This window comes from Taudactylus pleione, unplaced genomic scaffold, assembly GCF_031769625.1.
Source record: "Taudactylus pleione unplaced genomic scaffold, aTauple2 ptg000086l, whole genome shotgun sequence".
NCBI lineage: Eukaryota > Metazoa > Chordata > Amphibia > Anura > Myobatrachidae > Taudactylus > Taudactylus pleione.
The window spans coordinates 5,349,655-5,377,270 of record NW_028284488.1 but is presented as its reverse complement, the minus strand read 5'-3'; the positions used below and the strand labels follow the sequence as shown (position 1 = coordinate 5,377,270).

Genomic DNA, 27,616 nt, shown 5'->3' with positions numbered 1-27,616 from the left:
TGTGAGGACCAAACGTAACAGGTCCAAAAAAAAATTGATATCCTGAAGGTGCAATCAATCTTCTCAATTATTTTCTAATTATATTTTCATATCAGTATCCGATAGGTTTGCCTCCTATTATTACTTTCAACATAATTATGTTTTTATAAAAAAATGTATGTATTTAGGTAAATTATGACTCTAATTGATTGCACCTGAGGATTGTTAAGTCCAAATAAGAAGCACTATATAAAGGCTGCTTGAATAGGCATACAGACACTTTGAAAAAGCTGCCTTTGAGCAGTGAAACGCGTTGGTGAATATACCCTGGTTTTTGGCACTTTTTCATTTGGGAGTCCAGCACCCCGTTACCATCAGGAGCACCGTTTGGAATTGGGACTTCTTTGACTTTCATCCAGCATCTGGTCACCATGAGACTACAATTCTTTGCGTTGGACTACTACCCGTATTAAGACCATCGCTTATTCAGCATTCCTCAGAATCGTGATTACAGGCTGGTTGTATATTTCCACTAATATTGGACTTGGCCATCCATACATGACTTTCCTACGGTGCATGTCCATTTGGCTGTGCATAATCACCTAGTGCCTACAGGGTTTCAAGCTTATGCCTATGAGTGCAATTGCAATTTTTTATATATGTCTCTGGGATGATTTTTATGATCTTTATTCTCAGTACTGAGTTTTGTATTTATTATTATTTTTATTGTCTGAATATGAATTGTGTATTCATTAAATTGTTCTTATTACACAGATATATTGTGCTGCTTTTCTCCCTTGTTTCTATAGTTTTTGTGAAGGTCTTGTTAGCAACTAACAATATTAGAAATGAACCTCTATATACCCCTGCCTGTACCTTCTAAAATCCTTCCTATAAACCTCTAAGGATGATGCTAATTTGCGTACGCAGTCACACCATAAATAAAGACTTAGACATAGAACCTGTGGTTCCAAAGCACAAGTGATATTCAGGTAAAAGTTCAGACAGTTACATGTAATTGATCAAGACACAATTTAGGCGCAAAAGTAAATCATACAGACCACAAGTACAGTATACGTACGCAGGCACTTCTGGACCCAGAGATAGGCTTCAGCAAGAGACCCCTCGTCATTCAGCATTCAGCACAAAGACTCCCAAATAGTGTCCGTGCACCCATACTTATACCCCCCCCAATATAAACAAGACAAAAGGTATGTCTGTTGCTGATGTCATTGGTTCTCAGAGGTGAAGCATCTGTTACAGTGCATCTAACAGGCTGGTTTAAACAGACTTTCCCTGCCTCTAACAGCTAGGGGTCTTCCTCCTCACGCCTTCTTCAGCATCCTAACAGTTGAATCTAAAATATACATTTTGGTTGCTTGTAGGTTCTGCGGTCCATAACTCGAGAATGCATAATGCGATCTCCTCACCGATAGCACCGGGAAACTGTGGAAAGAGTATTGAACCTTATGTATGAATATGAAATGTGTGGGTATTCAGGGTTTGGTATAAAGACATATTTAATGTGTGTATGAAAATGCATTTGTCTCTAACTGAGTGAACATTTTAGCAGTGTGGCATGCTGGGTTAGATAGTTCTACATGTCCTGTCAGCAGCCCCCCCCCCACACACCTTTCCTGTGTTCAAAGGGAAAATACCTCTGTCGGTCTCTTGTGTGAAAATGCAAACTACAAGAGACATTCTAGACAGACCACCCGTAGTGAGCAAACACTATGCAGGAAACTTATCTACACAAGCCAGTTGTCACCTGGCCACTTGCTTATCAATACTATAAAGCCATTTCTGGAATATATCCTTTATAATACGTAAAGTAATGAAATAGGCTTTTAGTGAATCACCGTAACATATGATAATGGTCACAGATGCATTCATATGATGCTAATGGTATTATCGCCACATGTACTAAAATGTGAGTTTATCTAAAATGGCACTTAGGCAGCCATTTCGCAAAATGGCGTCTTGCGGCCAGTCGCTGCGATTCAATTTTAAAGTGAACTTGTCTCAGCCAATTATTCAGCTTCGACAGTCCACACTTTGATAGCAAACAACATGCTATCACTATCAGCTATTAAAATTTAATTTAGGCTTACATTTACATATTATTTAGTGTTATTATGGGATGGCACAAGGTGGTTCTTAATCCATCAATAATGTGTCTCTAGGTGGGGACATAAAACTACTATACGCACCCCGCGGATCTTGGAAGATCATGTGAAAGGTGTGGGGATGCACCAGTCTTATAACAGCAGTCTTGAAGGGGAATTGAGACTTTACATTGTCTGAGGTGTTCTATAAATAACATTTCAACAATATCTTCTATGCATGTCTAAATATTATACATTTAAATGATGGTACTTCCTAGCTCAGGGTTGTAATGCAGTTCTGTATCTACCTCGGTATACATATAATTTCTGACCACCATCATAGTTTCATTCTTTCGTTTTACTCTGTTTTTACATTTTCCACACTTCAACACAATAGGAACACACCGGACGCATATGCCAATTACTATGATGACAATCAGTATAAGGATCAAGAATTTTCCTATGCTGGTGATCGCTTCCTGGACCCATTCTCCTAGACCCGAGAACCATTCCACTGGGTTCAGCCATGACACCCATCCTTCTATCTTTTCCCCTGCTTCAGCCACTGATGCGTTATGGTTCTTACGAAATTCCCACTTTAGCTGCAGAATCTCATCCATCTTCTGGTCTATCACCTCCTTAGGGTCGCTGGTATCATTGGTGACTTAGGTGCAACATTATACTCCAAATTGGGTGGCTAACGTTACGCAATACCCTCCAGTAACAGCAGTTAAATAATTCAACACTAGCCTGTGTTGCACTAGTTCTTTCTTGTATGCTTGCAATTCTCTCCCTGTATACCTGAATGTGTCATCGTACATCTCGGTGATATTATCTATTAATTTAGCAAGTTCCTGGATATATCTAAAATTTTATGTACCCTTAGCAATCCTGGTGGGATCCAGGGCGACTAAAACTTGGAAGCCAGTTGTCTCACTGATTAACTGAGCGGCTTTATGCATATCACCAGGTATCATATTTCTCTCGCCTCTGTGTTCATATTGTGTGTGAAGATAGGGTGACGGTGTGTTTTTATTTATGCCCAGCATTTCAACATGTGTGAGGGTCATAACTTTTGGAAGTATTTTTCCCAAATAACATAACAATTACAATACTAAAATTGGTCAGAAACTCCCCTGATTGGCATTGCACTTCTCCTCCTGACTCCACTCCATCAGCTCCGCCATCAGCTCACATCTCCTTTATCGGTCCCCCATCACAGACACTGAGTATCCCCAAACAGATCATCATGTCAAAAACTCTGGAAAGAAAAAGAACTAGGATGACCACAGCAGACCACTCCATTGCTGGAAGCACTGATCTACACATTTCTTTAGCTCAGATATCTCACCGTCACCTTTTTAATCCTTTCGGCACAAGCTCGCAATCGACAGGTCCACGTTATTGGCCTTGTCTCTCCACCAGTTGGTTAACCTCCCTATAGTGAGTGGAATGGACCCACGTATCTTCGCCGGCCACCCTTTGAGGATGTGGTATCGTCAGATACGGACCTTTCCACCGATCAGTCAAACAACCTGAGCTAAAAAAATTTGGATCATAACAAATTCTTCCAGATTTTGACATCATGACAGTTTGCATTAGACATGTGAGTTAATAACACTTCCAATTTCAGTTATTCTCATTCATCTTCGTGAGACCCTGCACAGTAACCTCATTATCAATTTTTCACATGAGGCTGCCTGTTTGGACAGTATCTCAAAGGGGGGGGCAAATAAAGGAAAAGACAGTCTGGGATAATCTTAGTGTTGTTACCCATCATCTTACACATATTCTTGAAAACATCACCTGTAAAATAAGTCCCCCTATCATTTTTAATAATTCTAGGGATATAGTATCTGCATATAGGTTCCTGCAATTAAATTTTGTTATTAATAACTACTGCTCTAAATAATGCCTGTGCCACTGGGTTGGATAATATTCCGATTAGTTGACCTTAGCCTAGCATGGCTGCCGTTTATCCTTAGCAACCTTGTGTCCTGTGAGTGGGAGACAAAGCACAACAGATTAATATAATTTAAACATGACCTAAAATACAACAATAAATCGTCCACATTTTTCATTAGAACAGATCCATTGATAGGTTGAAAAGATTGTAAACAGTCATATAAGGCCTGGGAGAAGATACTGGGGTTACCTATGAACCCATGGGAAACTCGTGTTCCTGTGTGTTCTTCACTTTGCAGTACTTACTTATGTGTCCCACTTGGTGACAGTTAAAACATAATTTTGAACGGGGTGGATGAAAAGATTGTTGTGGGATATGAGCAAGAGGGAAAGGTGGTGGGTATGGGTAAGGATAGGGAGGGTAAGGATATTGTGGGGGATATGAGTATGGGACCTGTGGTTGTGTATGATATGTGGGGTAAGGATGTGTTTGCTGTGGTGTGGGATTGGTGAGGACGTGTAATTGTTCAGGTGCAGGTGTGTGTGGGTGCAGGTGTGTCGGTTGGCTGTGATGTTATTGTCATTCCTTCCAGAGCTTGTATACTGACAGCCATTAGTTTCTTGCTCTGGGCTTCTCTCTTTTTGGAGATGTTTTTATCATGTTCTATGGCAGACTCTATGAGGTTATCTATTGCAAGTCCCCTCCAGCCAGGTTGTGAGGTCTGAACCCGAATCTTTAAATCATCTTTCAGACCGTCCATGAGTACCATCACTATCATTCCCCTGTGGTGAGTGCTATCTTTAATATCTTCTATCCCAGTGTACTGGGTGATAGCCTGCAGAGCCTGATCACAGTATTCTTCTGCAGTTTCACTCTCTTTCTGTTTGATTGTGAAGATTTTGTTCCAGTTAACTACTACTGGAAAATATACACCCAATTGAGTCACAATGCGGGAAATGTTACCTTGGTTTACTTGGTCTGTTAAGGGAACGTCGCCATCCAATACACAGTCCGTGATAAATTTTGTCACGTCGGTATTGCATGGTAGACAGGCCCTTAACACCACACGCCAAACTTTATTAGTGGGCTCATGAGAACTACCCAAATTTCTCAAAAATCTTTGACATTTGGCTAGTTCCTTTTTGGGATTGGGGAAAGCATTTATGATGGAATTTAGTTCTGCTCTTGTCCATGGACAATGCATCACTACTTCCCTCGTGGGCATTACACCGTTTGCATCCGCATTTCCATTCGGAACAATTATGGTCCGAATGGGATGCAGACCGGCAGCGTTGCTACCTCTGACCTGGTTACCTGGCTGGGGGTTTAATCTGCTGCTGCTACGTATGGTATTAACAACTTCCTCTATGGGTGCAGAGTGTGTTAACACTTCCCTTGTTGTTACCGATGGAGATGGCGGCACCACCCGTGATTGTGGTGATGCAGCATCTATCATTTGCACTGCATGGGAAATGGCAGACATTACAATAGGCTCATCATCCACATCATAAACATTTTCTTTATAATTGTTTGAGAGGGTACAAGTTGCTTGTTACATTTTTATGGGTATTTTTGGTAACCGTACTTGCACCTCCATCCACATAAGGTGGGGGAGGTGAGCGTGAACTGCTGACAATACTCTCCGCGACGCTACCTTGCCACACGTGCGCGCCAATTTGCGGCTCGCCCGTATTGCAACTCAGCGTCGCGGATTAATTTTCTGGCAATGCGCTCGCAACGCTGGTTTGCGTCGTTTGCACATTATTAAGCCAAGCATCCCCTTCATGCAGCCATAGTTTTAAACATTCAAAATACTTAATCTTTTTCTCTCGGGATCTCACCATACTGATGTGATCCTGGACATTATCTAACACATTTTTGTCAAAACTACCAATTCTGGGAAACGGTCTAACACTCTTCCTCGTCATATTAAACCATATATCACAATACCTTATTGCATAAGTACCGTACTTGGTATGCATGATACGACCGGCCGATCCGGTCGGCGACTCCATTAGCAGCACATCATTGCTTAACATCTCTACTGTTTGCGTTGCTCCCATTCTGAGACAACTCCTACGCTTTTCAATAAAAATTTAAACCAGTGAAAGACAATCAAGACACTTTCACTTACCTGTGGAAGATTTAAGTCGTCGGCGCCCACACACCTGGATAAGATTTAGTAAGGCAACTTCCACACCTGGATAAGATTTGAAGCAGGCCTCTTCCACACCCGGATAAGCTTTAGTAATGTAACTTCCAGACCTATGAGAGTTTATATGTCGGCCACTCTCACGCACCTCTATACAACAAAGACAACATGTACACCTGCTACTGTGTTTAGAACGGTAAGCTGCTTACTGAGCGACTAGGCTAACCCTTGCACCTAGCCCTTAAGGATCATATGATACCCTTAACTTTAGGGAATAAATTACCCCTACCAACAATACACTCACTGTTACACACTTTTTCCTGCGCAGAAAAATACACGTTTAACCCAGATATTGGTAATAGAAAAAAAAATGTAAACCTCAATGGCTTTGTTCAAACACGTGGCAGCAGAACCGGAAGTGCGTATACGCTATTGTGCGAATGGCCGCATACACAATTATGCGACTACCACACAACCGTATAATGACTTTTTTAACTGCGTATGCAAAAATGCGTTTTAGCCGCGTACGCAATACTGCGGCACCCCTCTAAACACAAGGTTCTATCAACAGAGGAAAACAAACTTTTTCCTCTCTTGTCCCTGGATTCTAGTCAGCTTCCTTAATTCACACGGAGATGGATAGCGATCTTTCAGCACAAAGCGGTTGCAGGCAAACCCTGCATGTGGCCACTCCACCCTTTGCTGAAATATCGATGACCGTATGTACCGTGTGAGCAGGTAAGTGACTTCTTCACGAGCCCCCAACTAACAATATTAGAAATGAACCTCTATATACCCCTGCCTGTACCTTCTAGAATCCTTCCTATAAACCTCTAAGGATGATGCTAATTTGCGTACGCAGTCACACCATAAATAAAGACTTAGACATAGAACCTGTGGTTCCAAAGCACAAGTGATATTCAGGTAAAAGTTCAGACAGTTACATGTAATTGATCAAGACACAATTTAGGCGCAAAAGTAAATCATACAGACCACAAGTACAGTATATGTACGCAGGCGCTTCTGGACCCAGAGATAGGCTTCAGCAAGAGACCCCTCGTCATTCAGCATTCAGCACAAAGACTCCCAAATAGTGTCCGTGCACCCATACTTATACCCCCCCAGTATAAACAAGACAAAAGGTATGTCTGTTGCTGATGTCATTGGTTCTCAGAGGTGAAGCATCTGTTACAGTGCATCTAACAGGCTGGTTTAAACAGACTTTCCCTGCCTCTAACAGCTAGGGGTCTTCCTCCTCACGCCTTCTTCAGCATCCTAACAGTTGAATCTAAAATATACATTTTGGTTGCTTGTAGGTTCTGCGGTCCATAACTCGAGAATGCTTAATGCGATCTCCTCACCGATAGCACCGGGAAACTGTGGAAAGAGTACGCATCAGAACAACTCCAAGAATGACGTGTTTATCTTGTATAATTCCTTAGTTAACAAATATCTTTTATTTCTTAGCATTTAAACTAACTGAACCTTCTTGAATCATACACTTTAAAGCTTATTGAACCTTATGTATGAATATGAAATGTGTGGGTATTCAGGGTTTGGTATAAAGACATATTTAATGTGTGTATGAAAATGCATTTGTCTCTAACTGAGTGAACATTTTAGCAGTGTGGCATGCTGGGTTAGATAGTTCTACATGTCCTGTCAGCAGCCCCCCCCACACACCTTTCCTGTGTTCAAAGGGAAAATACCTCTGTCGGTCTCTTGTGTGAAAATGCAAACTACAAGAGACATTCTAGCCAGACCACCCGTAGTGAGCAAACACTATGCAGGAAACTTATCTACACAAGCCAGTTGTCACCTGGCCACTTGCTTATCAATACTATAAAGCCATTTCTGGAATATATCCTTTATAATACATAAAGTAATGAAATAGGCTTTTAGTGAATCACCGTAACATATGATAATGGTCATAGATGCATTCATATGATGCTAATGGTATTATCGCCACATGTACTAAAATGTGAGTTTATCTAAAATGGCGCTTAGGCAGCCATTTCGCAAAATGGCGTCTTGCGGCCAGTCGCAAGATGGTGTCGCTGCGATTCAATTTTAAACTGAACTTGTCTCAGCCAATTATTCAGCTTCGACACAACATTGCTAGAGGGGCATCAAAAAAGTATTTAGATATTTAAAAAAGTAAACAGAGCTCTGTTTTCTTGTGGCATTTGTGGCATCCCACATGTACTAAAATATTCTTTCAGCCTGAGCTGACGATTGAACTTACACAGGTCTATTTTACTCTGAAAACAGTTATGCTTGTTAGTCGGTACAAAGCTGATACCCCTTCTTCATCTTTAGTCAAGGTCCAGGAAGATAGGTTATATATTACCTTCTCCTCTTTTTGTCCTCTGCCAAGCACACTGTCCACCCCTTCAGGTAACGGATCCCTTATGGGGTCCCTTGACGCCCTGGTAGCTACTCCTAAAGGGGGACGTGCTGCTGTTAGATCCCTTCCTCCAGCACATTCTGTTTCACTCTGTGAGGTTAACGAGTCTCCTGAATTATCGGTGTTAAACTTAAAACGGTGATTTCTCCAAAATTCAGTATATTGCCTGGGCTTCCTAGAAGTATTCATCACCCAACTGTACACCTGTTTCTCCTCATAGTCACGGTTCACAATAGCAAGTTTGTTCTTTTTAAATTGGATTCATTCCTTTTTATATTTATTAACTTGTACCTGTAGTTTGTTCAGCCAATCACACATCGTATCCTCCTTTAGTACATTTAGATGTTGACTCTCAAAGCTTTTCATTTTTTCTTTGATAATATTTAGCTCTCGTGATGACTCCTCAATTACTAAAAGAATTAGGTCAAAAGATGCCTTGTTCAAAATTGCAGCCCATTTTCTGCAAAATTCAGAATTATGTCTCCCAATCGTGGGGATGATACGTATTCTAAATCCACGTGGTATTTTTTAATAATCCAATTCTTGTTTTTTTAATTTAAACAGAGATAGGTAATGCTGCTGAGCGGATTCATCCCCCCGCAGTGGCTTCTAGATTTTCAGAGAAAAGTATCCTGGTTGCCGCCTCATCCGTGAAAATGTGGATGTCTCCCAATGGTAAATCCACTTTTTGTAATCCCAAATTACTTGCTTGAATAGTACTTTGCGACATAACCACTTCAAAAACTTGTGAGAATATTGCGAACACAAATGGGTCCTAGTAAAAAATACTATGTAACTGTTGGTATGTGCCTTAGTAACAATGTAGCTTGATAAGTACTTGTACAAAAGTCCAAAATACTCAGCACTAATACCTAAAAAGTTCCAACAATAGTCGGTGCCTTCCTACAATGTAAGTAACAGTATGCAATGGGATTTAGGTGGCACTAATATGAAGTAAAGACACAGAACAAAGCATTCCATTTTCCAGGTGACCTGCGCATGCACTGTAGACTCTGGGCACAGACTAGTACCCAGAGCAGTGGCATAACTATGGGGGGAGTTGAGCAGGGTGTGTGCTCTAGGTGCCGTAGGAACGGCGGCGTGGGGTGCACCGCCAGCCATGGTACCGGCCCGTCCTAGTTAGCCAGTGAAATGCTGACCGCAGTGAGTGCAGTCAGCACTACACATTATACACAGGATCGGCGCTAGGCTTCCCTGCACCCAGCGCCGGTCTTGTGCTGCACAGCCAAGCCCCTTCCCTGCCCCCCCGGCGGGCTTACCCAATAGCGCCAGGAGGAGGGTGGGAGGCAGGCTCAGGCTGTGCATTTTTACACACATCGCTGCCAGTGCAGCGGTGATGTGTGTGTTAGCCAGCAGCCAATGAGAGTCAGACAGACTCTCATTGGCTGCTGCTGCTGCACACACATCGCCGCTGCGCAGCGGCAATGTGTGTGTTAATCAGCAACCAATGAAAGTCAGACAGACTCTCATTGGCTGCTGCGCCCACCGTATGAGCCGGGCTGGAGCTCACTCATGAGCTCCGCCTTCCATCTCCTGCAGTGGATAAAGGGAGAGATGTCATGACGTCTCTCTCATGATGCAGAGCGCAGTCCGGGAGGACTGACGAGCGGTGGCGGCAGCGGGAGCAGTGGCGGAGCCGGAGCGTGGATTCAGGTAAGTGTATTTTTTTATTACTTGTATTTGTCTGCACTAATCAGAGGGGGGGGGACTACTACTACTGGGGGCACTGCATCTGGAGGGGAGACCTCTACTGGGGCACTACTGGGGGGACTACTACAGGGGGCACTGCATTGGGAGGGGGGACCTCTACTGAGGGCACTACTGGGAGGGACTACTACTGGGGGCACTGCATCGGGAGGGGCGACCTCTACTGGAGACTACTACTTGGGGGGGCTACTAATGGGGGGACTATATAAGGGGCTTACTACTAGGGGCACTGCACTGGGGGGACCACTACTGGGAGCACTACATTGGGAGGACCTGGACCACTACAGGGGGCACCATATAAGGGGCACTGGATAGGGAGGATCAGTACTGGGGATCTGCATAAAGGGGACCACTACTGGGGCACTTCATAGGGGGTACTACTGGGGGCACTATATAAAGGGCACTGCATAGGGGGTGACTACTACTGAGGGCACTATATAAAGGGCACTGCATAGGGGGTACCACTACTGGGGGCACTGCATGGGGGAGTACTACTGGGGGCACTATATAAGGTGCACTGCATAAGGGGGACCACTACTGGGGTCACTGTAGAAGGGGAACTAATGTGGAGCTGTATAAGGGGGACCACTACTGGGGTCACTGTATAAGGGGAACTAATGTGGAGCTGCATAAGGGGACCACTACTGGGGGCACTTTATAGGGGGAACTAATGTGGAGCTGCATAAGGGGACCACTACTGGGGACATTGCATACTGGGAGTACTGTATAAGGGGCACTACTGGGGTTAAGGTACATAAGGAAAGGAATGTTCAGAGTGATGAGAAAGGGTTGTGTCATGTTGACACACCCAATTTTTAAGTGACCACACCCGTTTTTTTGGCGTGCGCACATAGGGTGGGGGGGCTCCATTTTTAAATTTGCCCTGGGCTCAAAATACCCTAGTTACCCCATTGACCCAGAGTCTACTGCTTCGGCGTTGTGCTCAGTGCACTGCCGGCTGCCGGAGAGAGAGGAGAGGCCCCGGACGGAAACTGCACACGGGCACCATCCTCTCTTAAAAATCCCCTGGGTAAAGCCTTCAATATAATGTGTGAGGAGACCACTAGTCATTATTAAACACTATAGATTTCAGAATGCAGCACTTTTTTATTTTGCATAAGTTAATGCACATTTTCCTATTACAGTAATTCTAAGTGCATGCATGTAAAAACGGTATAAAAAAATGCATTGTTTTCCATGTAGTGAACAAATATATAGATTGATCATTAGCTAAAGGTTCATGTATGTACATTCAGAGCCGCTCGTTAACAGCAGTACGCACGTTGCGTTCCGATGTTGAGAAAGCGCGCATGCGTCGGTGTAACACTGCGCATGTGCGTACGGCATATTGAGAGGTTTTTTTGTCTCGTTCGTCAAATTGCGTACAGGAAGTGACATGTCAAATGTGATTGACAGAACAGGGCGTTTTTGGGCGTTGATGGGGGTGGAGATGGAAAAACGCAGGCGTGGCGAGGCGTTTTTTGGGCGTACATACATTATCTGATGCGAACGTCAAATGTGTTCGTACCAAGTCATACGTCACTGGATGATCTTCTTTCCGTTCAAACTGTTCACACAGCTTGGGGTCTGGATTACTCGACCACATTGGCGATGGCCTTCTCCTCCGTCCCAGCCCTCCACGATGTTTCATCGATTAATCACGGCTTGTCAGAAAAACAATCAGTTTTGTATTGAAAACCAACTTGTAATGTGTTTTGCAAACAGTTTTTTTGGTTAGCACAAAACCGTACGCAGGTGGAAATCATAGCAGCTAATTTCAGGTTTACACAATCAATTCGCGTACATTTGTTGGTCTTTTTTTTTGGGTTGATATTTGGTTTTTGTGCTATTCTAACAATAATGTCATCATGTTTGTGTGTATTATTCCAATTTGAATTTGTCGGCCGAATTTGCATCCTTATGTAAATTTTAAAGTGTTCCTTAAGGTGCTCTTTTTTTTTAATTCGTGAATAAAAGCAGATAACTTTGGAATCTTTAGCGTGTAGTGTACTTGGAGTACACTACACGCTAAAGATTCCAAAGTTATCTGCTTTTTTGCCTACACCAAGGACGTAAGACCAAGGTGCACTTCATAGATGATCCGGAACCTTTCTTCAACAATTAGCCATTCATATATTACTGGACGGAACGAGAAGGTTGAGCGCTACAACTTTTTATTCATGTTTAATATATTTAGGTGGGGATACCTATAAGTTGTTAGCAGCTTACCTCCTTTAAAGAGCTCAGTGCGCAGGATCATTTTGTTTCTTTTTTTTTTAATTCAAACTTTTAATTTTTTGGGTGCTCGTTTTTGCCTTGTGGGCCAGGATTAAATGTAAACCATTCCTAAAATAATGTCAGAATACAATGTCAAACATTTTTTGACAATTTATTGGAAAATAATATCAATTTCTGGCACATTTTTGGCCCAAACATTTTTGGCAGTGTTATTCCTACAAAAAATATAATTTGTGCAAACATAAAAGGTATGGAAACTTAAATCAAAAAATTAAAAACAATTCACAAGAAAGGAGAGGGAAGTTTTGGCCAGAAAGGAATATTTGGCAAGCACAGAAGGAGTGTGGGAAAAGTAGCCAGTGCTGTCAACGTTTTTTCCCCCGTTTGGCTGGGGGAGGGAGGGCGCCAGACCGGGTCCGGGATGTCATCGGGCTGGCCTGTCCAGAGGCAGATGTTGTGGCCTCTGGACTAGGCACAGGGCTAGGCACATTTGGAGGATTGGCTGATGTTGTGCCAGAGGTGGAGGATCCTGATGTTCCGGCAGGAAGGGAGGTCGGCTCCACCATGTGCTGGCGAACGAGCTGCTCCAGGGCATTGGCGATGCAAATGTTGGCCCTGGTATTTTCCGCCAGGGCCTGACCAATGGTCACGTTGGCCGCAGCATTTTGCTCCAGGGCCTCAGCCACCCGTACCAGACTGGCGTCCATCCTCTGCAGAATCTCCATATGGAAATCCTATTTAAAATTGAGTTCTGTGAGGAGGGACACTGCCTGCGAGGGGGATTACCCTGGACTGGCTTCTGCAGGGTCCTCAGCCAGATGTACTGGTTCCTCCCCTGCAGAGCCAGCAGAAATTCTGCGGCCAAGGCTCCCCTCTGGAGCAGACTCATCCGCCTGTGTCTCTTTGAAAAATGAGAAAAGACTCACATTAGAATCTACATATTGGCACAATAACATTTCAGAGTTGGTGACATCACAATATTTACCTGGGACAACATGAGGAGCCGCAAAGTCTGGCATGTCCGTATCCATGTTGGACACGCCAAACACCTCCACAGCCTGCACACACCCCTGTGCCAGCTCTTCTAAATCATTCAACTCCAATGACACAGGGGTGGGACCCCCATCTGTCCCCCTTGCATGCCTAGCCCTGTCCGCCATTTTTTGTTTCAGGCGATATTTGAAGTCGCTCCATCTGTGGGTGAAAAAGGAACCATTATTCTGTTTTTTTGGGGGGTTTTGGTTTTAGGGGGGTCAAGTTTTTACTTACCGCCGTTTGACATCCCGGGCTAGACGGACATAATCACCCACCCTATTGACAGCACTGGCTATCTCCTCCCACATTTTCCACTTCTGGCTTACGCCCATATTCCTGTCTGCCTGTGGCAGGATGTCCACACACTTCTCTACCAAAACCTCCATCTCCTTTCTTGTGAATTGTGGCTGCCTTTTTTTTTTCCCTGCTTTGGCCGGAATACTGGGCCCAGCAGCCTCTTCCATGTCATCCTCCTCACCTATTTGTTTAAACGTTGAGAAATTTAAGCTTGACAACTTTCACTATATTATGTTTCAAAATAATCCTTGTTTGGAAATGCATGAAATACTTACCGGCAGACTCTTGGCCATTGTTTCCCTGGTCTGTAGCCATTTCTTATCTCCCAACAAGAAATACACCAGAATTTTTTTTTTGGGTCGTGACGTATTTATACATGCGCCCTTATTTTTCGTCCGCATCATTCATTGTGCGTTCCTATGATCCCTCCTTAATTTGTGCGGGAAAATAAACACTATTTATGGCTTGGGGCGTCTCGAGTCGAGGTGGCGGTTGGTGGTTGTTGGAGGTTACGTTGGTCGGAGTGGATTGTTGGCGGGATTTGGATTTGGCGTTGTTTGGAGTGGTTTTTGGTTTGTCTTGTTGGCGTTTTTTTTTCCGTTCGCTTTTTTTGCTGTGGTTGTTTTTTTTTTCATGGTTTTTTTGGGTAAGTTTTTGCCCGTCTTACTTTTGTTCACTTTGTGTCTCCTTCTTTTTGTGAAGTTTGACTCGTTAATTTCTTTTCAAATCTCCTTTGTTAGGTTTTTTTTGGCTCTGCCCCAACGATTTTTTTATCCGGTGACTTATATATCCTCTATTGGTAAGTTTATATTTTCCCTTGTTTATTAAATGGTCATGTTTTTTCTAACGCAACTTTGTTTGACCTTACACTTGTAAACTTTGGTTTTGTGATTCCGAAATGTATGAACAAATTTGTTCATTTTTATCTGCGTATTTGTTGCCTTGTATTTGCGAATTAATTAGCGCATTTTTATCTGCGTATTTGTTGCCTTGTATTTGCGAATTAATTAGCGCATTTTTTACTCCGTATTTGTTGCCTTGTATTTGCAAATTAATTAGCGCATTTTTATCTGCTTATTTTGTACCGTGAAATTGGTTGAGATTTCCCTTTTAGCAATTTTTTAAAACATTTGGGCCCAAATTGAGGTAGTCTGCGCACTGTCATTTTGCTCTTTGCCCAAATGTGTGTTTCTCCCCTTTTCTGTTTTGTCTTGCACCCAATTTAGATTACTAAATGCCCACCCTAAATTGTTGCATTGTTTATTTATTATTATTTATAGGTTGGTAAAATCATGACAATACCCCGGCATGTAAGCATCATTGGATTGTATCTTCAAGCTAAGTAATTTTTCAATTATTTTTGGGCAAAAAAACCTTTCATTCAATTCTTGCAATTTCAGGTTGATCTTGGTCGGATTGTTCTGGCCATGCTCCCGGAATCCGACCAACCTCAATCTCGTCCCAGGCGTAGGCATCGTAGGCGTGCAAGGCCCCAGATATATCTTCCGCCCCAAATCATCTCTCATTAATAGAGAGCGATCTTGAGCGGCAAATTGACAGTCCAACAGCAATACCACCACTTACGCAATTTATGGCGGTGTTACATTTCTGTGCCTCAGGATCGTTTCAAACAACGGTGGGAATAGTGGCGGGAATCTCACAATCCTCCTTTTCCCGGATCCTGAGGGCAGTGATGGAGGCCCTTTTCAAGCACCTCCATCATTTTATTAAAATGCCTTTGGATATGGGTGCCCTTGGTGTGGCCAAGGCCAATTTTTACCAAATAGCTGGCTTCCCACACATCATAGGGGTTGTGGATGGTACTCACATACCACTTCAGCCTCCAGCACGGCTGGAGGCCATATTTCGCAACCAGAAACACTATCACTCCCTGAATGTAATGGTGGTATGTGATGCCTCCCTCCAGATCCTGTCGCTGAATGCAAAATTACCCGGAAGTGCACATGACTCATTCGTCATCCGGCAATCAGGGATATGGCTCAAATTAAACAACCTACAAGCTGGTGATGCGTGGCTTCTGGGTAAGTGGAGACCTTTAGTAAATAACAATGTTAAGCTTGATACACAATGATCCTGATGTTGTCACTTCTTTTTCACTGGAGACAGTGGCTACCCTTGCACGCCCTGGCTGCTCACTCCTTATTTGGCTCCCACACCAGGGCCACAAAGTAATTTTAATGCCGCACTTACAGCCACCAGGCAAGTGGTGGAGCGCTGTATCGGCCTTTTAAAAGGCCCATTCAGATGCCTCCACCGCTCTGGTGGCGAGCTCATGTATTGCCGGATATGGTTTTGAAAATTGTGGTCCTGTGTGGGATATTTCACAACATCGCCATAAGGAGTGGTGTCCAAATGCAGCCAGAGGATGCCTTGCCTGAGGATGGCCCCCCCGAGTTTGGTCGGAGGTCAGAATGTGGGGGGGCCATACGCGATGATGTGGTGGCCAGATATTTTAGGTAATTATTGGCAACACAAAAGTTTTTAGACACAATGTGGTAAGGATTTTTGGAGAACATCTAATTAATTTGTTTTTTGTTTCCCATCTTCTGTTTGATTCATGGAATCATGTTGGCATGCTCCTTCGTCAACCAGTTCTTGATTTTTCATTTCTTTTTTCATATGGTGTTTGATGGGTTGTATTTTTGGTTTTCACTGTGTGTATTGTTTGTGAGTCAACACTTTGTTTTTTTAGTTATGTTGTGAATAAATGTTTTGAGAGTGTAATTTTTCGAAATTTTATTGCCCCTTACAAGCAAGTGTAACCAGGTTCACCCACGTTAAAATTTATTAAGGGTTAATCCTGTAATGACGCAATTTGATCTAAATTTAAATATGCTTCCTGGGTCAAAACCAACACCAAAAGGAATTCTGTACAATCAGTAGGCTTTGTAATCTCGGCCTAAGCAGGTTGCCCCCCAAATTGTAACATATAAAATGTAGTAATATATAGATTGTCACACACAAAAAAAGGCCAAGCAGATTGTTACTGTTAGGTGTTTCATGTGCCTGTTTCCCTAAAAAATACAACACACAATCTTAGTGACATTAATTGCAAATACTTGCTGGAAGAGTCTACTTATGTCAGTGTAAACAATCTAAGATTTGGAGACAAGGAATGAGACAGAACGTTAAGTTTACATTTTTAATGAATACAACTATTTTTTGTATAAAAAAAATAATTTAGGGACGCAGGATCACAGACATATGGTCAAGGACCACCAGCAGCCCGATGACGTAGCCCCGCATCCTTTCTATGCATCCGGCTAAGTCCGCCAAACGCCTCTGTTCCTCTGTGGGTTAGAAAAGTGTGGGGCTTAATACATAATTAATGAAACCCCATGAAAAAACAAGCCAAACAAAGCTATCCAAAAATGACAATATTGTGACCCAAAGCACATTTAACCCAAAAAATCCAAGGACCCAAAAATGGACAACCAAAAAATTGCAGATTCTGACAGGTGGGATATGTGTATGGGAAAATCTGCAGTAAAAGGTAAAGACAAACAGAAATCTACACCAAATTCTGACAAACCAGAAAAAAAAAAAGGCACAGACACAGGATTACATACAAACATTTAAAAAAAAAAAAAAGGCAAACATACCGTTCAAAATCACGCCCGGGCCAGAAGCAACTCCCTCGTCCTCCTCGGAGGTGCCAACATTCCCCAACGAGGTGGGAGGGGTGATTTGGGATTCAGGGGAGGGGGTAGTTACGAGAGGGGTGGTTGGAGGGGAGGGGGAATTGGGATGGAGGGGAAGGAGCCCTGACACATTTTCCACAGGGACTGTGCAGGCTGGGGAGGAGGGGGAAATAAGGGAATTTTGGGGTGTGGAGGTTTGGCTGGGGGTTGGGGAGAGGGGCAGAGAGCGCCGTCTTTGACGGCGATGACGCCGTAGTCTTCGCTCTGCCCCTAAAAGATGGGAAACAAATTGTGGTTATTTTCGACCCTGACTTTGTTAAACGCTAATTTTTGACAACACAAATATGTAAACATGCACATGCAGATATGAGTACAAAGAATAAATAGGCCATACATGAAAACATGCACATGCAGATATGAGTACAAAGAATAAATAGGCCATACATGAAAACATGCACATGCAGATATGAGTACAAAGAATAAATAGGACATACATGAAAACATGCACATGCAGATATGAGTACAAAGAATAAATAGGACATACATGAAAACATGCACATGCAGATATGAGTACAAAGAATAAATAGGACATACATCAAAACATGCACATGCAGATATGAGTACAAAGAATAAATAGGACATACATGAAAACATGCACATGCAGATATGAGTACAAAGAATAAATAGGACATACATGAAAACGTGCACATGCAGATAGGGCCACAAAGATACACATGAAAACCACATTCACAAAAACTTAGTTTCCGCGATCTGCATGCGAAAGCATGCCAGCAAGCGGGGCGTACGCCATTGCAGGTCGGACCACCTGCGCTCCAGCTGGCTGATCTGGCGGCGTGAGCCGAAGAAACGCAGGCATCCACGTACCTCCGCATATGCGGAACGCTTTTCCCTATTGGTGATGGGGGGAGGCTGGCTGGTGAACTACGTTTTGTTCGCTCGTTCAGACCTAGAGGCGTGAACAGACTGCAATGAGCGAATGGTTCATTTGAATAGCCACCCCTTGTTTTAGAATGAACGACCGCAAATAGCGAGCGGCTCTGAATGAGGGCCAATGTTCCTCAAATAGAAGAGAGAAAGGGAGGACCGATAGTGTAGTAGTTTTAATTCAAATAAGATGAAGGTCAAAAATTGTCACGATCCGGTGCAAGTGTTCCTCTGTGGAGGACGGTGAGCCAGGGGGTTTGGGTGACTAAGGAAGTGACTGTAGCTAGGTTTCCTAGTTGCAGCCGAACCCAGGTTTGGCTAGACTTGCCCAGAGGCGCGGAGTCTAACTCACTTGGTGGTTTCTCCAGTGACCCCTCCAATTGGGATTTTGTTTTCTGCTGCACCAAGTGAGCAGGTCGTGGCCCTCTGGACATGTACCTGGGAATGGCAGAAGACCGGAAACTATATTAAAGAAGCAAATGCTAGAGCACTGGATGCTTGAATATTAGAACGGAACAGAATACTGGAACACAATTAGAAATCCTGATCACAGGCTTGCATGAGATTACTGAGAAATGTTCTGAGAATCGCTGAGAAATCCAGGGCTGATTAGCACAGCAGCTCAGGGTGATGTGGACACTGGCAAGTACTGGAGTTTGCTAAATGTGCAAGTGCTGGCTTTCACAGACAAACACAGAGCAGACTGGACACATGCATATACTGGGAATAGTTACATATGCAGGTGCAGATTTGCACAGAAAAACACAGAGATGTAGACAGGCTGAGAATGCTAAAAGGTGCAGCTGGGAGCTAATAGTAATAGCAGGTAATCTGACACCTCAGTGACACAGGGTAATAGCCACAGAACTTAACAGCACTTAACAAGACACACAGACATAGAAAACATGAAAGACAGGATACTGGGAGAGATCTTGGACCTCATTCAGAGTCGGTTGAAGTGGCCGCACGGTCGTACGCCTCTGATGTTCGCTATACTGCGCATGCGTAAAGGTCGCAATGCGCGTGCGCAAACTAGCCGCTACGATCAGAAATTTGAGTGACAGAATGAGGCATTTGTGGGTGGTAACAGGGGAAGGTGCTTGAAAACGGGGGAGTGAAGATCCGAACGCAGGCGTGCCTAATTATGCGAACGGTGTTTTATGGGAGTGCATACGGTTTATGGGAGTGCATAATTAACAAAGTAGCGTCATGGCACATGTGACATGGGAGGTTTTTACACTGACATAATCGTAGAGCTTAAGAGAGGGTATGGTCAACCTTAAGCTCCACGACCAGTTCCGATGGATCTCGATGGTCTCGATTAATCCTTATATGCCCGGAGATGACGTGTAATGCGTATGAGAAGGGGGCGTATTTTTTGGTCTTCTGGCCGCTTCCTCCCCTTGGTCGGCCAGTTACCGATCCGAACTTAGGGACGCAACTTGCGAGGGAATCATTTGCATATCCGGCCCCTTTTCCCGTACGACCGTGCGGCCGCTTTAACCGACTCTGAATGAGGTCCCTAATCTCTCAGACTGAGAATAGCATGGAAGCTATACTGGAAACTTTAGAGAACTGTGAACAGGCTGAGCAACACTTTGAAGGAAATAGCACAGAGCAACAGTGGTGAGTATCAAAGGCACTGGAACAACGAAGTTGAATAGCATCTTCCTGAAGTTCTGGGGGCGGATTTATACTCAGGGGTAGAAGATTATTGGAGCACAGCGCCAGCTGACTGAGATCATGCTACCATTGGTTAGGAGGACTGTCACATGAGAGGAACTGTCATTGTGGTGCCCGTGATGGGAACTCCGATCCCCAAAATACACAGCTGACCATGGAAGTCTGCAAAAGCTCCTAAGGTAGAATACACAGCATCTCACCCCTCACGGCACCAGACGTCTGACCACAAGAAAGTCAGGGGAAGCCGGCACGGAGGTGAGAGATAGCTGATCCTAGGCTGAACCCTGACAAAAATTAGCGATGAGTTAATTAAGAAAAGGGTCATACCGTACTCACTCTGTTGGACAGAGGTACCCATATATAAAGGTATCTTTATTTCCAGGGTGATTCCAGGGTAATTCTATCCCATGAATAACGATAATGTAATGGTAATCCAGGCACCCTTGTGAGATCAGGATACTATATATTAAGGGACGTACCCAACTTACAGTAATCTGTATAATAGCGTGCTCATAAAGGTTTCTTTGGATACACAGACCCCTTCACTCTTCCCCTGGTGAGTTTTCTTCTTTTTTATGTTTTCTCATGGTCATATGTGGAAAAGTGAGTGAGGGGTCTCATCAGAGGTAAGTGGTTTCCAAAAAAGATTTATTTCATACCACAATAAAAATATAAAATACAAAAGAAGCAGCACATGAGCGATAACGCAGGGAAGAAGGGAAAAGAATTACCTATAGTGGAAACAAAGTCCGGACTGTTGTACAGCAAGCAATCTGGTCCCCTTTAAGTCACCCAGTGTAAGGAGACCTACCACCAACGCGTTTCAACTTGCAGTCTTTCTCAAGGTGTGATTGTCTGGGCTCTCAGTGTGGGTTTATATTCCCAAAATCCCTTAGTCCCTCCCACAAAAGGTGGGATCATATTATGCATACATGGTTCTATCTAAGAATGTTTGACTATCTTAAATGTGATTCACCATATTTAGTGCGATACTCCATATACCTTGTATGACTTTGGAAAGTTGAAATGTTACCACCAGAAATAAATGTTGTCTGCGGCATCATGGTAATGCGGGTCACCTCAGAATAAACTCCCAAGTCTCCTGCACCGTGGAATGCAAGAGACCCCCACCGAAAGTGTCACAGGTCTTTACAGAAAGCACCACGTGCTTTCGTGTCAGTGCGCTGTCTAATTGGGCATGTGCGGAGTACTCGAAGTACAGTGCCCGATAGCACTCACTGCACTTGCGTACCCCTCTATCTTTGGTTGTGCATTTCATAGGGGTTAAATCCTTTATAGGAGGTAATCCTGCGTGTCACCGTCATTAGTTGGGAGAAACATCCATCATGGATACCCAAGCTTCTGGTCACTATACTGACAGATATGTGTATGAAAAGGTACTGTATAAAATTCAAAAACCTCCAGAATGCTGAACACACATATGTGCAAATACGCTAAATATATATGTAAACATCCAACGGTAAATATGCTAAATACATACAGTCAAGTCCAAAAAGATTGGGACATTGTCAAAATTTTCATATTTTGGCCTCTAGTCACCACCACAATGGCTTTGAAATGAAACAAACAAGATGTGCTTTACCTGCAGACTTTCAGATTTAATTTGAGGGTAATTACATCCAAATCAGGAGAACGGTGTAGGTATTACAACGGTTTCTATATGTGCCTCCCACTTTTTAAAGGGCCAAAAGTAATGGGACAAACTAAACAATCCTAAATCTAACTTTCACTTGTTAATACTTTGTTGCAAATCCTTTGCAGGCAATTACAGCCTGAAGTCCGGAACGCATAGACATCACCAGACGCTGGGTTTCATCCCTGGTGATGCTCTGCCAGGCCTCTACTGCAAATGTCTTCAGTTCCTGCTTGTTCTTGGGGCATTTTCCCTTCAGTTTTATCTTTATCAAGTGAAATGCATGCTCAATCGGATTCAGGTCAGGGGAGTGACTTGGCCATTGCATAACATTCCACTTTTTAGCCTTAAAAACCTCTTTGGTTGCTTTTGCAGTATGCTTCGGGTCATTGTCCATCTGCACTGTGAAGCGCCGTCCAATGAGTTCTGAAGTATTTGACTGAATATGAGCATATAATATTGCCCGAAACACTTCAGAATTCATTCTACTGCTTTTGTCAGCAGTCACATCATCAATAAATACAAGGGAACCAGTTCCATTGGCAGCCATACATGCCCACGCCATGACACTACCACCACCATGCTTCACTGATGAGGTGGTATGTTTTGGATCATGAGCAGTTCCTTTCCTTCTCTTCTCTTCCCATCACTCTGGTACAAGTTGATCTTTGTCTCATCTGTCCATAGGATGTTGTTCCAGAACTGTAATGGCTTTTTTAGATGTTGTTTGGCAAACTCTAATCTGGTCTTCCTGTTTTTGTGGCTCACCAATGGTTTGCATCTTGTGGTGAACCCTCTATATTCACTCTTGTGAAGTCTTCTCTTGATTGTTGACTTTGACACATATACATCTACCTCCTGGAGAGTGTTCTTGATTTGGCCAACTGTTGTGAAGGGGTTTTTCTTTACCAGGGAAATAATTCTTTTGTCATCCACCACAGTTGTTTTCCGTGGTCTTCCGGGTCTATTGGTGTTGCTGAGCTCTCCAGTTCGTTCTTTCTTTTTAAGAATGTTCCAAACAGTTGATTTGGCCACACCTAATGTTTTTGCTATCTGTCTGATGGGTTTGTGTTGATTTTTCAGCCTAATGATGGCTTGCTCCACTGATAGTGACAGCTCTTAGGATCTCATATTGAGAGTCGACAGCAACTGATTCCAAATGCAAATATCACACCTAGAATCAACTCCAAACCTTTTACCTGCTTAATTGATAATGAAATAACGCGGGAATAGCCCACACCTGTCTATGAAATAGCTTTTGAGTGGATAGTCCCATTACTTTTGGTCCCTTAAAAAGTGGGAGGCACATATTGAAACTGTTGTAATTCCTACACCGTTCACCTGATTTGGATGTAATTACCCTCAAATTAAATCTCAAAGTCTGCAGGTAAAGCACATCGTGTTTGTTTCATTTCAAAGCCATTGTGGTGGTGACTAGAGGCCAAAATATGAAAATTCTGTCAATGTCCCAATATTTATGGACCTAACTGTATGTAAACATCGAACAATACCACTTAGAACACAAATATGTAATAATAATATAAAAATTATGAAATGAGGTCATATATAAAAATACAAATAAATACTATAAATACATGGTTCAGGAACTCCCAAATGATGGGGCATATCATGTGATCTATTAGTTGGAGAACAGGAATTAAATGCAGGTTAATACTAATCAGAACATATAAATTAAATGATTGGCCTATAAAAACTATTTTGATTCGAATTCAAGGTTTAAACCTTTAGGGATGAGGGTACCCAGATCAAAAATGGTGCGCATTTCTGTTCTCGCTAGCTGGTTCTCCCTGTCATTTTTCTTCCAATTATTAGACACTATCGGAATTCCGCAAAAAGAGATTCATTTGTCAGGTTTACATTCGAGTTGTTCTTTGAAATGTGCAGATACCCCATGGGATGAGAGGCCTTTTTATGTTACGTAGGTGCTCTGCCATTCTCTCTTTGAACTTACGGGATATTCGTCCTACGTACTGTTTATTACATTCATATTGTAGCAGATAGATAACACTTTTACTATGGCATGTTATGAAATCACTAATCTTTCCAGCGTTTCAGAGCCTTATGGCCCTTTATCAAGGTATTTATGACACAATAACAAATATAAGTGGATCCCCTTTGCTGAGTGAGGCCGGAGGGCAGGGGCACGTCACAACATAGATGATACTGGAAGTGGACCTGAACCAATCACAAAATTATCAAACATATTAATTATTGAAATATCATAACTGGTCAGCAGTTGTCCACTCAGATTATCAAAGAAACACACTCCTTTGAATTTTCATTTAAACCATTAGGGTTAATGGTATTAAGATGGTGTCTTTGCATTTCAGCAGTTGGCCACCTCGATCTCTTCCCCTCATCGAGCAGGGAATATGGTCTATAATGATATGTTTGAATGTTGCTAAGCTGTCACCTGCTGCAGCAAAATGACGAGCCACCGGTTGGTCCGAAAGTTTACAGTACCTGTCAATGCTGACCGGATGGCTGACTGATGCAGAGCCAACCATTCGCAATATTTCCTCATGTGTAGTTGTGTATGTTACTACCTGTTTTGATATTAATTTTAACACCTGAGTGTGGGTGAGAAGAAGATGATCCTGTTAACATGTGTCTACAGGTTGTACAGTTTAGGCATTTATAACAGCCTGGTCCTTTTCTTAATAAGCCTGGATTAGACATATCGTTATCTCAAACCCACTGATAGCCATATGTACGACAATATCTCTGATGTTTTTTCCACGCATGAAACAAGCCATAGGATTCTTTTTATCAAAACATAAGCTTTTATCAGTCGCAACAATTGGCCATAATGCCCTCGAGGCCCTCTGGACAACTGGACAACTGAACTTCAATTTCCATGGGATGATTTCTTGTTTCTTTAAGTCCACTGGAATAAATAACACGTTCCTGGGAGTGGCCGATATTTCTAATTTTGTTTGTTGTTGTAATAAACCTAGGTTATATACACGGCCTGCAAATTTGTTAAACATTTTAGCTAATTCTGAGGCTAGTAACTCTGGGTTACTTGTAATGCGGGCAGTTCTGAGCATCTGTGAACGTGGTAAACCTTTGATAAGTGATTTAGGGGTCTATTTACTAAGCAGTGTTAGGAGACAAAGTAAAAGGAGATAAGGTGCCAGCGAATCAGCTCCCAACTGTCATTTTTCAAACACAGCCTATGACATGACAGATAGGAGCTAATTGGCTGGTACCTTTTCTCATTTCACTTTGTCTCCTAACTTTGTCTGCTTAGTAAATAGACCCCTTAGGATGGTGGTTAGTAGCCTGAAGTAAAGTGTTTCTATCAGTGGGCTTTGAATAGACAGTGGTGGGAATTTTGCCATCCTCAATGGACACCTGTACATTTAGATCATTGATTGAAGTGCTTTATTGATATGTTTACTTGATTGAAGAATTGGTCTCATTGATGCTCTTAATTAGGGCTTCAAAACGCGCTTGTCCTCCTGTCCATAACAAGAGCAGATCATCAATATATTGTTCATATAGTAAGATGCTGCCCACAGTATCAAGATTGTTCCAAAACATGCGTTGCTCTTCTGCAAACATATACACGTTTGCAAACGACGGGGAGACATTGCTCCCCATGGCACATCCCGACACTTGTCTAAAGGATCCTGTGTCAGGGGTCTATATGTTTTAACGTTCGATAGCTGATTCTCAATTTCTAGTTTGTAATTGTTGAGATTTTGGATCACTATCGCACCAGCCTTGTCTGCTGGATGTAAGGTGATGTCACACTATCCACCTATTTGTTTCAGGGCTGTCCTTTCTATTTTGGATAGGTTATAAAGTTGAATTTGGGGTGCTTTGGTATATTTTGATCCTGAATCATCCATGAGTCGCATGAATGTCTGCAAAGATGGATTGAATGACTGTGGGTCAAAGGTTGAAGTGGACCTATTTGTCTAAAATCTAGTAAGTGCTAATGTAGATTCCTCCTTATCATAGATGTGATTTTGATAATATTCCTGTAGGCGAAGTTTACGTGCAAAGCGATGCATGTCAGTTTTCCAAATTAGATCGTTGTGAGAGTTGGTCGGAACGAAGGTGAGTCCTTTGCTAAGTACTCGTTCTTCCACTTCAGTGAGAATTCTTGAGGCTAGATTGTATACTATGTGTTAGGGACTGTGGCCCTGATTCAGAGCTGGATGCTCTTTAAGAGCGCTTGCTCTGAATCAGGGCTTTTTTTTCTCTTTTTGTTCGGCCTCCTGGCCGCTCGCTAAGCTGTGGGTGACCACCCACAGCTTTAGCGAGCGGCCAGGTGATGGTCACGATGGTTGCGACCATCCGGACCATCGGGCTTGCGACAAGACCCTTGTGGTAGGGTCTCGTCCATCGCAAGCCCCAGTGAACTTCCTGCTCTAATAGAGCAGGAAGTCCACCTACTGACATCACTAGTGATATCAGTAGGGCCGCCTACAAACGGCAGGCGTTCCCTTGGGAATGCCTCCGTTTGGCCAGCCACCCCCCCTGCCCATCTCCAAAACGGGGCGAGCTGTCAATCATAATCGACAGCCGCCCCGTTTTGGTGCAAGACCCGTAGCGACGGAGCGCCCGTCGCTAGCCAGGTCTCGCGTATGTGCACGCCGGAGGTGGCGCATGCACAGGGGGAAAACATCGTCCCGCTTGCGAGCGAATAGCGCTTGCGTGAGGGTCTGAATCAGCCCTTGTGTTTGTTGTGGACCCGGGGTGGAAACAGGAGTAGACACCGTAATAGATTCAAACTGAAAGGTGGGTTGTTTAATGTGAAAGTTCGTAGACATGAACAATAAGATAAACTAAAGTCCAGTAATAAACAAGCTGATATATGTGGCTGAAGGGAACTGTAGTGAATGGGAGTACATGAATGCCAGACAGGGGTGGACCTAGACTTTTCTTTTAGGGGGGGCGGATTAAGAATTAATCCTGACTCCTCCCCTCTCTAAGCATGACTCCTCCCACTTCCAGTCCTGGCTTCTCCAATTGAATGTGCTGAGACCTACAGGCACATCAATCAATTAAATATGCATCTTTTCTAATGTCACAGCAAAATTCAGCCAGAACATGGGTGAATGACATAACTGTCTGCAGCTACAATATGGCTACCACAAGTTATTATAGGGGCTTACATTTCATTTTTTTAATACCCCTCCCCAAATTATTACTTTGACAAGGTCCCTTTGCTGGGACTGCTGCACTGTCTGTATTCAACCAGTATTCCTCAAATACATTAACTAGTTTTGTGCCCCAAATTGAGACATCCAGGAAGCTGGCCATCATCTAACAGCAGACTATGATCAAAAGTGCTCCCAGTTGGCCATATATCTATCTATATATATATATATATATATATATATATACACACACACACAGGGGCAGATTGGGCCGCCGGGAAGCCGGGCTGTTTCCCGCTGGGCCGGTCCCTTATTATATTTTTAGGGGCTGGCGGCGGCCCTTCTCTCACCCACCCCTCTGCCGGCCCAGCTGCAAGCTGCCGCGATCGGAGCTCAGCTCCGATCGTGCAGCATTACAGCTTCCGCACATGCCGGCAACCGTCCCATTCCTCACCCACCCTTTTGCTTTGACAGCACAGCCGCCGCGATCGGAGCTCAGCTCCGATCGGGCAGCATCACAGCTGTCTGAACTTAAACAAAAATGGCAGACGGGGAGCTGCCGCGCATGCCCAGCCGCTGCAGCTCCCCCATAAGCCTTTGCGGATGCCTGTCAGTCACTTCTGACGGCACCACCTCCAGGCTGTCTGTGGCCCGCCTCGGCGCCTCCAGGATGATCTGTGTACACGCCGG

General features: G+C 43.4%; 1 pseudogene; it reads left to right on the top strand.

Annotated features, from left to right (window-relative positions):
• LOC148529130 (transmembrane protein 209-like) overlaps positions 1-27,616 on the top strand; it is a 438,870-nt pseudogene that overhangs the window by 266,785 nt on the left and 144,469 nt on the right.